We start from the raw sequence: 15423 nt of genomic DNA, 5'->3' as shown, positions 1-15423 counted from the left end.
ATAGTATATTCGACCCTTTTGTACAGTAGTCCCATATAGACTGAAGTCTTAAGGTTTGGCACGTATAAAGATTTGGCATCTACTATTGGCTTACAGGTTATTGCGGGTACGCTCTCCATTCACCTCCTAGTGAAAGAAACAGCCATCCTATATAATAGTGGCAACGGACACCTGACACAGGTAAGAGATGAGATAAGCAACCAAATGCTTGATGAATGGCAATCTGAACGGGAGGCACAAAGGGAAAAGGCAGAATGGACAACAATGTTAATTAATACATGACTTAAAAGAATGGTATAAATGTAGGTTCATGAGAATTAATTATTTCTTTGCATAATTCCTGACCGGACATAGTTCTTTTAGAACTTAGATATACAGAATGGCAGATATTCTGCAAAAAAACAAACGACGATATATGCATAAAATGTGGTGTGACTGATGATGCAGAACATTGCATTTTCAAATGTTATGTCTTCCTAAAAGAGCATCAAAGATTGAAGAAAATATAATTGAGGTTTTATAAGATAAAAGTTTATAATCTCTTTATCATTCGAAATACATCTTACAAATTACATTCTTTAACAGCAATGGTCATGCACAAAATCATTTTTTTACAAAGATATTTTACACAATAAAAAAAACAGCCAAAACAAAAATCAAGTTAGTAAAATATAAACCTTTTTTCGTCACAACTGTATAGACTGGTTTAACAGTTGAAATTTGTAATATAAGATATTACAAAAAGACTCTCATCTAGGGATTCATCAATTTTTTAGTGGAACTATTTTTAAATAAACAATCAAAACCTCAAACTCATGATTTTGCCAATAACTTAAAACTTGTCTATTTAGAGATTTGACTTCAACAGACAACTTTTTCAGAAAAAAAGGATATACAAAATGAAATATGCTAAATTAAAATCGATTAATACACAAAGTTATTGCAAAATGAACAACAATATCGCTGTTTTTGAATATTGTTAATAACTGTTTTATTATTTATTAAAATGTGTTTAAATGTATCTGAACTTGAAGGTCTTACTGTGTTTAAATTGTGTGCAAAAGATGGATCAGATTGGTTAAATAGTTTTTGCAAAATTTAATTTGTTTATGAGATTTTTTTAAAAAAGAGCTAATTTCTATGGTTGTTCCAGACAATTTGACTGAATGGATTTCAATAACCCGGGGCTTATTTCCCTTGTTCAAACGTATACTATTACACTATGGAAAAAAAGTAAAAAAATTACATTTATGTACACAAAATGATTTAGTAATAAATACCACTATTTAAGCTTACAAACATTTAGAATTTAGTTTTTAGAAAGACACAACTTTTTAAAAAGGAAAAAAGGTTCTACGACCCTTAGTAGCCAAGATAGCCTTTTTTTAATCACTGTTACGTTAATTCACAACATTAAGGGCTGAAATTAACCAAGACTTTATAAGAAAAGTCAAAGTTTTCAACAAAACTTTTAGCAAACAAAATTATTGAAAATTGTTTAAACAGTAGTGTTGCAAACAAAAAGTACTTTGCGTTTCGACTAGAGTAAAAGGAGTGACGGTAGCCACTGAAGGGTCAGCAGCGCTCTTCAAAAAATCCAACACAGTTTCAAAATGGAGAGCTCAGAAAGAATGACATATTTCGAATTCTACTGGACCAAATTTGCTATTTCTTTTTTGAACTGGGGTATAACGTTAAGATAATAACATTTATCTTATTTTCATTACAAAATTATCCAAAACAAAGCAGCTAATAACTACGGGAGGTACAAATCTTTTCTTAAGTCGCCTTTTGATTTTTATTTATTTATTCAAAATATAATTATATTAAATAGATGTTATTTATAAAGATTATTAAACTGTTATTTATAAACAAGTTTTTCCTATACTCTTTATTCAAATTAAATTTGAACAAATCCGTTAGGTGTTTCTAAATTCATGCGGCAAAATTAAGGAGGCGATTGCTTGTATAAAATTAAGATCGGTCTTTCATATAACAAAATTTCCTCAGTCCACCTTTAAGGGGGATATCACCCTTAAAAGTTAGTGACTAAAATTGAGCTTTTATTTTTTTTTAATTTCAGTTTTTTTTATCTCCGATTTAAATTACAATCTATCCAAAAATAAAGAATAATAAGTAATTTGTTTGTTTACATAGCGTGTAACAGCCTCTTTAGGTAGAGAGTTCTGTTTTGTAGATCATTTGGTTTAAAACGTTTCAGACAACTCACTTCATTATTGTCATCGAATAACCGCATCACGAGTACATTGGGATGCGTTTTTATCCGTTCACCATATTTAACACTATAACTTGTTAAGCTTCTTTTACCGAAGGCACTTCCAGATCTTTTTCTATAGAAAAGGATGGAACATACCATGGAGCATTTACTATACGCGTTAAAACTTTATTCTGGAAGCGTTGGAGGATTGCAAGATTAGAATTGCTAGCGGTGTTCCATACCATATGTCGATATGGGCTTGAGGACCGCCTTGTATATAAGCAGTTTGTTATCAACTGTTAATTTAGAGTTTCGACCAATCAATCAGTACATATGTCTAAATTTAATGTCCAGTTGTTTTCATTTGGTAAAAATGTGCTTCTGTCAGGTTAGTAGTTTGTCAAGATGGATACCTAAGTATTTTGTGTCATTTGACTTACTTAGTTGCTTGCCATTGAGCGTGACTGGAGGGCATTCACCTCGTTTCATTGTGAAGGTTACATGTGTTGACTGGGTCTCATTTACTCTAATTCGCCATTTTTTAGCTTTAGCAAGTTTCTATTTTATTTAGTTTTTTTTTGTAAATTTTCTGATGCTTTTGTGGTATTAGAGTCTATGGCCAGTATTGCGGTGTCGTCTGCAAAAGCAGCAACTTTTGTGTTATTGCTGGATGTGAGATCTGAAATAAAATAGGTCCTAGTACGCTTCCTTGTGGAACACCTGCTTTGATAGGGTGGAGCTGAGTGTATTCATCGTGCTGCTTTACCAGGAAGTATCTATCTGATAGATAGTAGGATTTTATGAGTGGAAAGAAAGAAAATGGCAATTATGTCTTTATCTTATAAAGTAGACCTTCATACCAAACTTTATCAAAAGCTTGACCGACATCTAGAAAGGCTGCTGAGAGGTAGGATTTACTTTCCAGCGCGAAGGGGATTTTTTTTTACTAGTCTGTGGAGCTGTTCGATTGTCCCATGCTTTAACCTGAAGCCGAATTGGTGGTCCGGAATAAGTTTAGTTTTTTTCTAAGATTGAAATCAATCTTATCAATAGAAGCTTTTCGAATACCTTTGATAGAATCGGCAGCAAACCTACAGTCTATAGGATTTTAGGTGTTCTGGTTTTTTTCCAGGTTTTGGTGTCAGGATAATCTGTGAAATTTTCCATTGACTCGGAAAGAAGCCTGTTCCGATGATGGTGTTGAAAATTCGCTGCAGATATTTGTACCCTTTTATTGTACATTCTTGCAATAACTTACCTGTTACCAGATCAAACACTGGGGCTTTTTTTGGTTTTATATTTTTCATAATTGTATTTCTTATTTTCGTACGCGTGAAGTTTTTAATCGTCCGGATGAAGCGGGGTTTCTAAGAAGTTATGAAGCTCGCTTTAATTGTCTTTAGGATATTGTTAAAAACTTTTACTAGATGTTCAGTAAAGGCTGCGGCTTTTTCTGTGTTATCTCTGGCCCATTTACCCTGCATGTCTCTTATTGGAGGACAATATTGTTGTGGTTGTTTTTTTTTGTTGCCTTCCAAAGTGAGTAGTCTTATCCTCAGAGGCTGCAAGAGAACTTATGTAATCCTCGATACCTTTTTTTTGATCACATATTTAGTAACTTCGTTAGGCCTTTGGTAGCTGTGTTTAGTTTTGCTTTATCGCTTGCGCATCATATCTGCTATTTTTTTCGTTGCTGCCTTTTCTTTAGTATTTTTTGTTTAACTGTAGGGGTAGGGTTAAGATTTTTTCTGCTTTCTGTATAGCTATAGTGGGTTTTTAGTGGATCTTTGTTTTATATTTCAAATGTTTGTGGGCTCGTGCCTTAAGTCTTTTAACCTTTTTCTATGTCTTAAATGTTTGTTGATGAGTGGATGTTCTTTAGTACTACTCTAAATATTTTCATTTGCGCTTAACTTTTTTGCTCTTTAAGTTAGCGCTAGTTGTTTTAAAAAATATTATACATTATTTTTACAGGTATACTTATTATATACATATTTTACATATATATTTTACAGATATATTTGTATACTTGTTAATAACTTAAAAAATTAACCGTTTTCGAGATAATCGCATTTTATAAGTCAGCTGCATTCTTAGTTGTGATATTTGTGCGATAAAGCACTGAATACCTATGGATAAGAATAATTAGTAGTTTGTTCTTATTAAAACAACTCAAGATTATAATGTAACATCATCACAAAATGCTTTATTATGGCTGCTAAATGTCTTATTGGGGAAAAGCTTCTATCTTCTTTAGGTGCCGTGTTCATGTTCACCTTCAGACGTTGGCCGTCGTCATGTTTACAATTTTCTTTCTCTATCGCTTCTATTAGTTTCTACAGAGACGTTGCATTACTTTTTCTCTATTGTAAAATGCTGAGGCGAGCGTCACGGAAGAAGCGCTACGAGACGGCGTCACTATAAAGCTTTACGAAATAACGGTCTTCACATCGATTTACTACTCTTTATCATTTAGTTTCTAGTCATCATATATTTTTAAAGTTAGTTGTTACTAAATTCCTTTCAAACTATAATTAAATTTTATTTTTAAACATCTTATTTATTTTTTAAAATAATTAAATTCACTATCAAATTAATGATTAAATATCAAATTTATATTTTATTAATAACATATCTAGTCTCAATTTGACGGGTTTGTATTTTGTTGATACGTTAGCAGGTGGCGCTACTAGCAAACATAATTTATTAATTTATTTTAATATAATATAATTTGTTTAAAATATAAATAATGAATTAATATTAAAATTACTTTATTAAATGTTAAAAATATTATTTAAAAAATATTGAAAACATAGTATGAAGCATGGTCTTTTTAATTTAAAGAAAAATCATTTCTGAGATACTGAATATCCTCATATAAAGAGAGAAAGGCATTTTCAACATGAATTTCAAATAAACGTATGATTTGAAACCATTGGTAATAATTTTTTTACGGACATTCGAATCACCTTGTAATTTGAATGGAGAGATTTATTTGCATTTTTTACGAAATGATTTTATTGATTTGTTGGAGGAATTTTCATTAAACTTAAGGCAAAATATGTGGTTTATGCTAGATGGTACACCACCATATTATAGAGAGAGGGCAGTGAGAACAAACTTTCGTGAACGTTGGATTATTCGTGGTAGTCATATTCTTTGGTCATGTGGTGAGATATTAGTAGTAGATAGTAGATAGATCTGTAGTAGATAGTAAATATCCCAAAAGAATACTTATTATTTTAATTATAATACTTATAATAAATACTGCAGCAGTTTCTTTAGAATCAATGACGCTCTTTAATATGAGACGATCTTTTATGGAATGTATTGACAAATGAAATAAAGAATATGGTGGACATATCGAACACTTACTTTGACAAAAAGTTTAATGTTATCTAGTTTAACTATTTTTAATTTGGTTTGTAAATAAAATGTTTTGATTATGACTTTAATTTAATATGAAACGTAAAATGTGTGATGTAAAATCCTATTATTCTGTTATTTTGTCAAATCCTATTATTAATTATCCTGCTGATATATTTATTTTATTTAATATTTCGGTAACTATTAATTTAAGTTAAGGGTATTTCATACCAAAATTCAGAAGTATTTATGTTTTTGTCTATTTTTCCTTCGTTGCCTGGAGTAATTGTGTTAAATCAATATTATGCAGCTAATTTGTAAAATGCGATTATCTCGAAGACTGTTGAGTTTTTAAGTTATTAACAGGTATACTTTTTTTTTGTTAATGTAAAGTAATTTTTTTTATCAAAATTACCGGTAACTTAAAGAGCAAAAAAGTTAAGTGTAAATTTATGTCACATATGTGGCATATGTGGCGACCTCTATCAGCTACATCAAATTATAATTTCCCATATATAAAAGTACTCAGTTTTAAATTTTTATACATAAATGTTCACAAACATGAAAGTTAAAGCGAAAAATAAAATTTTAACTTTCACTCTATAACACCCTGTACCTTTCTTAATATCAATATTTTATTAAGGCAAGTTGGCTTAAATCGTAATATTTTAAAGTGCAGACTCTACGGTTTCTTTTTGTACAATTACTTAAGTACCACCCTGTATAAACATAACGAACGTCTAAACTTAAACGTTTGAAACACATTTTTATTTCTTACAGACAATCTAAATTTTATTTTAAACAAAAGAATATGATGCTGCAATATAACATATAACAATATTGCTACAGTATCTCGGACATGTGATGCGGGGCGAGAAGTATGGCATCCTGCGACTCATAATGCAAGGAAAGATAGATGGCAGAAGAAGCATCGGAAGAAGACGAATTTCATGGCTCAAGAACCTGAGAGAATGGTTTGGATGCAGCTCAAAACAACTTTTTAGAGCTACTGCCTCAAAAATTAAAATAGCTATGATGATTGCCAACCTCCGTAGCGGAGATGGTACCTGAAGAAGAAGAATATAACAATAAAAAGTTAACCCAAAGTTTACCACGAGCACCTGCTTAAATTAAAAAATAATAATAAATAGTTTAAATAAAAATGAAATTTTCTATTCGTTGAAAAATTGTTATGAATAAACAGCTTCCCGTGGTAAACTTTGGGTAATCTTTTTGCTGTAATGTACTGTGAATGCTCACCTTATTACTCTTTCGATTAAAATAAGATTTAGCTTATGGGTAAAAAATAAACAATGTGTTTTGAATGTTAAAGTTTATTTATGTTTGTCAAGTCTATATATCCCGAAACGCAACGGTATTACAATTTGTTTATGGATATATTAAATTGACTTATGCCATGTAAAATCAAAATGGACATGCTCATTTTGAACCTAATTTGTAAACTTTCAGCACATATTTTTTGTTTTTTAAATTCGATGTCCAACCTATTTAAAATGGGGCCTCGAAAAATGTTAAAATCGGCATTTTTAATTGCTTATTTGGATTTTACGTTTAAATTAGGTATTTTACGAAAAAAAAAACACAAGAATAACTTTCGTCTTAGAATAATTCAAATTATTAAAAAATATATTTTGAAGCAAACAATTTTTTCTTTCCCTGAGATAATTTTATCATTTAGTAAAATCTCTAAATTTTTATTTGAGATTTTTTATATTTAAAACAATCTGCAGAAAGAATGAAATAGGATAATTTGTTTTGTTTATAAAATCTATTATAAATAAATTATTTACGAAGTTTATTAAAAGAGTATATATACTACCCTCCAAAATTAACGCACCACCTAAAATGGACCATGATTTTAAAACTAAAGTTTATTCGTTTACCAAATTCCCATTAGTAAACATGAGCACGTGTTGATATTTGCCGTCTCATTCGTCAAGAGGCTATAAAATATAATTTATTACCGTAAGCGAGACAGATTCTCATGTTACAGATCCCAACTTGTGATCATTTTAAATTCTAATTGTATCGTGTTGATTTTTAAGTTAATATATTGTGTTATATTTATGTTATAGTTATTGTTAAGTTATTTACTGGTCGTGTTATTTTTTAGAGTTTAGTTTAATTGTGATATAATGATTAAATTTCAAGAAATTCTTACACTAACAGTTTCAAAAGTAAATATTTTAAAAAATCATATGATACATAGGTCGTACATCAGTACGACCCTGTTTGGCTTACACGTGGTTCTATTGACGATTGGGAATTTGTAGAATGAATAGGGTTTATATTTCTTCTGAACCCATAATTGGATTTCCATGATTTATTTTTCACATTGTAGGAACATTTCAGTTAAATGAATGGGAAGAATATTATACGAAACTGCTGAAAGAGGATAGAGTAGAGTACAGATGGGAAAAGATAAGGGACTTAATAGACAACAGAGACGAAAGACAGGAAATTCCTATAATAACATTATTTGAATTGACGGAAACCTTAAAAGAGGTTAAAAACGGAAAAGCCGCAGGGCCTGGAGACATTCCCATAGAGCTGGTTAAATATGGGCCGACTGCACTTTTAGAATTAATAGTAGACCTTTTCAATAAATGTATGTGTGGAGACCAGGAAATTCCTAAAGATTGGAATAAATCTTATATAAGCTCCATATATAAGAGAGGGAATAAAAGAGACTGTTCCAATTATAGAGGTATTAGTGTGACGAGCTCTGTGGGCCGGTTGTACGGCAGAATATTAAAGAAGAGGGTTGAAAGACAGATACAAGATATTGAAGAACAAAGCGGCTTTCGTACCGGGAGATCCTGCCTTGATAATATATTTATCCTACGACAAATAATTGAAAAGCGTGTCGAAAGAAGTAGAGAGACCCATTTGGTATTTATAGACCTTGAGAAAGCATATGATAGTGTCCCGTTAAAGAAAATGTTTGAGGTCCTCAAAAGGTCCGGATTGGATTCGACGTATATCCGAGCGATATATAAATTGTACGAAAATACAGTTAGTTGTGTAAAAATTGGAACCAGAACCTCAAATGAATTTAAAGTCACTAAAGGTCTAAAGCAAGGATGCTGTTTGTCACCGACACTCTTTAAAATATACGTCCAAGAAGCATTGAGGAATTGGAGAAATAAATGTAGATTTATGGGCATCGAAGTGGGACAAGAAACTCTGTATACATTGTTGTTTGCAGATGATCAGGTGGTGGTTGCAACCGATGAGGAAGATATAAATTATATGAATCGAAAATTATTTGAGGAATATGCCAAATGGGGGCTTACTGTAAACATAAGCAAAACAGAATATTTAAAAATTGGAGGAAATACCACAGATCTGAGGCTTGAAAACGCAGTCATAAAAGGCTGCAACCAGTATAAATATCTAGGAAGCATCATATCAGCAGATGGCAGAGTTAAGATAGATGTACAAAACCGAATAACCCAAGGGAAAAAATGCATCCGAATACTGAATTCATTACTGTGGTCTAATAAAATAAAGATGCATACCAAACTTCGCGTATACAGAGCAATTATAGAACCAATTACCACATATGGTGCCGAATGTTGGACGATGACAAAGAATGAACGAGATAAAGTAGACGTTGTGGAAATGGATTATCTTAGAAGGTCATGTCGAGTATCGAGAATGGAAAGAATCAGGAATGAGGAAATACGAAACCGTACAGGAATTAGAGATACTCTTTCAGATAGAATACAAGGAAGGCAATTACAATGGTATGGTCACGTGATGAGAATGGAGGAGGAGCGGTGGCCAAATAAAGCCTTAATGTATGTTCCGCCAGAAAGAAGGAAAAGGGGAAGACCACCAAATTCCTGGAGAAGAGAAATTACAAAAACAATGCAATCTAGAGGCTTAGAAGAGGGAGATTGGAGAGATAGGAAAAGATGGAGGCTGAAATGCGGGAAGCGGCAATCGCCGTAGGACCCCCGTTATATGATGAGGTATATTTCTAATTAATAACTATATGTTATGTTAAGAAATGTCAACGTTTTACTTATACAGTGCTAGTCAAAAGTCCGCTCCCCCCCTCGTATCTTTTGAACGGTTATTGTTATAATAGTGAAATTTGGAGGGAGGTAATAAACAGACGTAGGCTTCTCAACTAGTCATAACAGGTGACGTAATAGTGACAGATGACGTTACAGCACCACTGTGACAGATAATTTTAAATGGGGCCTTATGGCAAGTGATACCTCGTTTGAAAGGTATTGAAAATACCTATTCAGTCATAATAATTTTGTTTGAGTTTAAGCTCATTTTGATGAATAAATTAAATAAATACTACTAAATTGTAGTAGCTTCTCATTTAATTGATAAATATTTAACAACCAGTTCTTATAGTAAGTGTTCAAAATGTGCTCCATCTACTTCCTGACAGTAATGCATCCTATTTCTAAACTCTTGCCGTACTCGTTCAAATGTGTCGGGGGAAATTCCAATTCGTTGTTTCAAAATGTTAATATTGTCCGTTGCTGTAGCGTGAACTTTAGATTTCAAGTATCCCCACAGAAAAAAATCTAATGGTGTGAGGTCCGGTGACTGAGCTGGCCATTCTATCGTACCTTGTCGTCCAATTCATCTACCACGATATTCCTCATCTAGGTAACGTCTTACTGCACCATAATGTTGTGCAGGAGCACCATCTTGTTGAAACGTTATTTCCAAGTTGCCGAATTCATCTGGATTATGCTCCAGAATTTCAAGAATTAATGGTTCAATTGCATTTTGTAACATCTCCAGATACACTTCACCGGTTAAGTTAGTATTGAGAAAACGAGGCCCAACTATGTGGTTTCCCAAAATACCTGCCCAAACATTTATTTTTTTTTGGAAATTGAGTATGCGTTTGAAGAAAGACGTGAGGATTTGTGTCACTCCAATACCTCACATTGTGTGCGTTAACATTTCCATTGAGAGAAAAAGTACTTTCGTCACTAAAACAAATTGTTTTTATGTAATTGGGCTGTTGGTTAATTTTATTGGACATATTTTCACAGAATTCTAGTCTTCGGTCGGGGTCATCATCTGAAAGTTGGTGCACAATTTTTAATTTGTATGGATGAATTTTTTTTTCAGCCAACACTCGGTGTACTGTCTTTTGACTGATTCCATAGATAGATGCAACTTGGGCTGTAGAAGAAGTAGGGTTCACTACCATTTCTGAAATTATGTTCATTTTTTTGTCGTCACTAATTGTTGGTCGACCAGATTGTTTGACACTACCTGTTTGTTTAAACTTCCGAAGAAGCTTCCTCAAATAAGCTCTCGATGTAGGGCGATCGGGGTACCTCTCATTAAAAAGACGTTCCGCTTCATGGAAATTATTTCCACATTCACCAAATATTAACACAGCTGCTACTTTGTCGGCTACAGTACGTACCATCCTACCTTTGTAAAAATTTAACCGCCTCGTTAAACAATATTTAAACTAAATATTAACTAAGAACAACTAACTAAAAACAACTTGACTAAACTTGAATTGACTAAACTAGGCAGAAATAGAAACTAAATATTCATGTATAAACGTGTTTGCAAACTAAAAGTAACTAGAGAATTGACTAAACTAAGTAGAAACAGAAACTAAATATTGAGCTATAAACGCTTTTGCAAACTAAAAACAACTAGAGAATTGACAAACGTCAAATTTTTTGACAAATAACCAAAGGCGGACGTTAGAATTTTTATTAATTAAATTTCAAACCATAATTTTAATGTTTATTTTCTTTATTTATTCGTCAACATCATCATAAATCCAAACAAAATTAGAATGATTGATTGAATAGGTATATTAAAATAATTGTAGTTTCGCATTTAATTAATAAATATTCTAACGTTCGCCTCTAGTTATTTGTCAAAAAAGTTGATGTTGACGTACAAACAATTAGAGAATTGAAAAATGTCAACTTTTTGACTAGTAACCAGTGGCGGAGGTGTTAATATTTATTAATTAAATGCAAAACTACAATTTTAGTATTTATTTAATTTATCCATCAAAATGAGCTTAAACTTAAATAAAATTAGTATGGCTGAATAGGTATTTTCAATACCTTTCAAACGAAGTATCACTTGCCATAAGGTGCTATTTAAAATTATTTGTCACAGTGGCGGTATAACGTCATCTGTCACTATTACGTCACTTGTTATGACTAATTAAGAAGCCTACGTCTGTTTATTACCTCCCTCCAAATTTCACTATTATAAGTAAAACCGTTCAAAAGATACGAGGGGGGGAACGGACTTTTGACTAGCACTGTATACAAGGTGTAAAAATAAAGTTGTGTTTTTTCATCTAATTTTGCAACACCCGGTGGAATGTATTAGAAACAAACACCACATGTTATTAATATTTTAAGATCGCTTCATTCTTTCTTCACATTTTGGTAAAAAAATCATTACGATACCTTTATTATCAAAAAAGAAAAGTATGTTCAAAGCTTTACATGATTTTTTACTCTCCAAAATTAACGCCCGACCTGAACTCTACCATAATTATTAAGCTATTTTTCTTGTGTATCCTTGATTGGATTTCAATAAATTTTATTGCTCATTGCAGACCTATTTCTAAGTAATTACGGTATTAATGTTTTCTGGGAAGTGTCAACATTTCACCTAGATACGGGGTGTAAAAATAAATTTGATTTTTCCTCTTATTTTGCAACACCCTGTGGAATTTACTTAAAGCAAATGCTACATCTTAATCTTAATACTTTAAAAAAGTATCATTTTTTTTTTCAACATTTTCGTAAAAAAATCATTGATATCTTTATTATCAAAAAAGAAAAATACATTCAAAGCATAACGTGACTTTATTGAATTGTAAAAATTCAACATTCAATTTCAAGAAATCTGAGCCGAGATGAATGTGTTCAGGCAATTACTTTAGCAGATGTAGGGTTAAATTATCGTGAAATAGGCTTGAGATTAGGGGTATTTCATACTACAATATCACGAGTCATTCAACGTTTTCGAGAAACAAACGACCATACGAAACGGCGTGGACAAGGAAGAGGAAAACTTACAACACCACGACAAGATCAGTTTATCAGGCTTCGTGCTATAAGAAAACGTTTTCTTACAATGAGACATTTACAAATACAAGTGACAAATTAATGTTCATAATATTCAAATTAGTAGAAACACTATATAAAGGCGTCTCGCTGAACAAGATCTGCATATAAGGATACCAGTCAGAGCTTTTAACGTAAATTATTGTTTTTTAGAAGTAGATTACAATTTGCCAGGAAGCACCTTGACTGGAATGTTGATGACTGGGAGTACGTGTTGTTCACTGATGAATCGTGGTATTGCTTATATAGCTCAGTGTGAGAGTTAATCGACGGCCAAGAGAACGCTACGCATAGTGTAATATACGACTTATTACTTTATTCAATGGTTGTTCTGTAATGGTTTGGGAAGGAATATCCCTTACAGCGCAAATGGAACTTGTTGCTTTACGAAGATGTTTCTTAACAGGTGAAAGGTATATTAGACATTTTGTCTAACCATGTAGTTCCATCTGCTCCTTACATAGGAAATAATTTTCTTTTAATGCAAGATAATGCTCGACCACATGTTGCACGTATGGTTCGCAAATATTAGAACGAGGTTGGAATACTATCCATGAACTGGCCACCCTGCAGCCCTGATCTCAATCCCATAAAGAATTTGTGGGATATTATTGATCGCCAACTCAGGAGCCGACAACCACCACATGTCTTTCTTGACGACATAGAAGTTATGGTGAGAGAAGTTTGGGATGCAATTGATCAAGACCAAATAAGCCGCTTTATTTTAAGTATGCCTCGCCGCTGTGAAGAAGTAATTAGATATAGAGGTGGAAATACTCGTTATTAAGTGTTTTTGAGAGAGGGGATAGATAGAAAGCCACGATATAAAATTGGAAATAAAAGTTCGTTTACTAAATTGCTACGTATTCTCCGTTCTTTTATATGGCATGGAGTCATGGACCTTAACTGAAGCATCACTGAAGAGACTCGAAGCATTTGAGATGTGGTGCTATAGACGCATGTTGAGGATTTCTTGGATAGAGAGAGTTACCAACGAAGAAGTACTACATAGAATGGGTTAAGAGCGCGAACTAGTCATAACCATAAAACGTCGCAAACTAGAATACCTGGGCCATATAATGCGCAATGAATAACGATACAACCTACTTCGGACCATACTTCAAGGTAAAGTGCATGGGAAAAGAGATCCAGGACGAAGAAGAATATCCTGGCTGCATAACCTGCGAAAATGGTTTAACTTAACCACTACCGGACTTTTCAGGGCAGCAGTCAAAAAAGTCAGAATAGCCATGTTAGTGTCCAACATCCGTAACGGATAGGCACCATAAGAAGAAGAGAGAGGGAAATTGTTAAAGGATATTTAGGTTATATTTTCTTAGGCTTTATTTGTATTAAATGTCAATAAAGTTTATGTAAGTAATGTTTTCTTTGCTTTAAATGTTAATAAAAACTTGTTACATTTAAGTAAAGTTCTGTATAATCTTTGGTAATAGAGATATCGATCTCGATATATTTTTTTACGAAAATCTTAAGAAAGAAAAAATTTATCTCAAAATATTAATAAGATGTAGCGTTTATTTTTAATAAATTCCACAGGGTGTTGCAAAAAACGATGAAAAAACACAACTTTATTTTTACACCCCGTTTACGGGTAAAACGTTGATATTTTTTAGAAAACATTAATACATTGATTTACTAGAAATAGACCTATAATACGAAAAAAACATCATCAAAATCCAATCATTCGTTGAGAAGAAAAATAGCTTCAAACTTATGGTACATTTAAGGTGGTGTGTTAATTTTGGGCAGTAGTGTATTTATCATAAATATTTATGTTTATCAATATTATTGTTTATAAGCAAAAAAAAATCGACATTTTTTGCGAAATTATTCTTCTATAAATATTCTTCTTTCAGAAGCTACCTGTATAATTGCTAAAACAGCATAATTTTGTGACTTATATTGTTGCAAAAACATTTAATTTGGGATAAACAAATTAAATAACTTTTAAACTATTTAACCGATCGACTTGAAATTTTTATCATATTTTAAGCACCACAAGACCCAAAATTGTGTGTAATATAAAGGTTATATATTTTTTTAAATGTTATTAACATTTATAAAAAACCAAAATTTTTGACTCTTAAAATTTTATAAGCAACAAATAAGGATAGGAATATTAAAAAAAAAACGCCATTTTGAAGGTTTTTATATGACGTAAGTTTTTACTACCAAATTTTTTCAAATGCTTCATTTTTTGATGATAAACGAAAAAAGCGAAAATTAACAGTTTTTTGATCTTAATTTGTTAATAACTAATTAACTGAAAAAAATCGACTGCCGGAAACATATAGGTTCTTGTTATAGAGGTCTATACCAGTCAAAACAACTGTCGGTTGCCTAGCAAGACGAGTGTCACGAGAAAAGCTTATTTTCCTGGGCTAAGAGTTAAATGCAACAAAAAACAAAGTAAAAAATATTTCACCCATTTAAAATTCAGGTGCGCCAGGAATTAAATGAAAATGGTTTTCAAAGAAAAATGTCGTTGAATATTTGGAGAGGTATTATTGGATCATATGTTACTGGAACTTATTTTTCCAAACGTTTACTGGAAATGAGTATAATAGGTTTGTAACATACGAGTGGCCTGGCTTGTTAGAGGATGTTCACTTGCGAATTATACGAAACATGTGGTTTCAACATGACGGATTATCACCGCATCGTACAATAAATGTTAGGCGTGTGCTAAATAAT

General features: G+C 32.0%; 1 protein-coding gene across 14 annotated transcripts in view; it reads right to left on the bottom strand.

Annotated features, from left to right (window-relative positions):
* The window catches only part of LOC140445556 (bone morphogenetic protein receptor type-2-like), an 872505-nt gene that overhangs the window by 804209 nt on the left and 52873 nt on the right, over positions 1-15423 (bottom strand). The window lies entirely within an intron of this gene.

This window comes from Diabrotica undecimpunctata, chromosome 7, assembly GCF_040954645.1.
Source record: "Diabrotica undecimpunctata isolate CICGRU chromosome 7, icDiaUnde3, whole genome shotgun sequence".
NCBI classification, from domain to species: Eukaryota; Metazoa; Arthropoda; class Insecta; order Coleoptera; family Chrysomelidae; genus Diabrotica; species Diabrotica undecimpunctata.
Note: the sequence above shows the minus strand (reverse complement) of the source record. Positions and strands in the feature narration are given on the sequence as shown.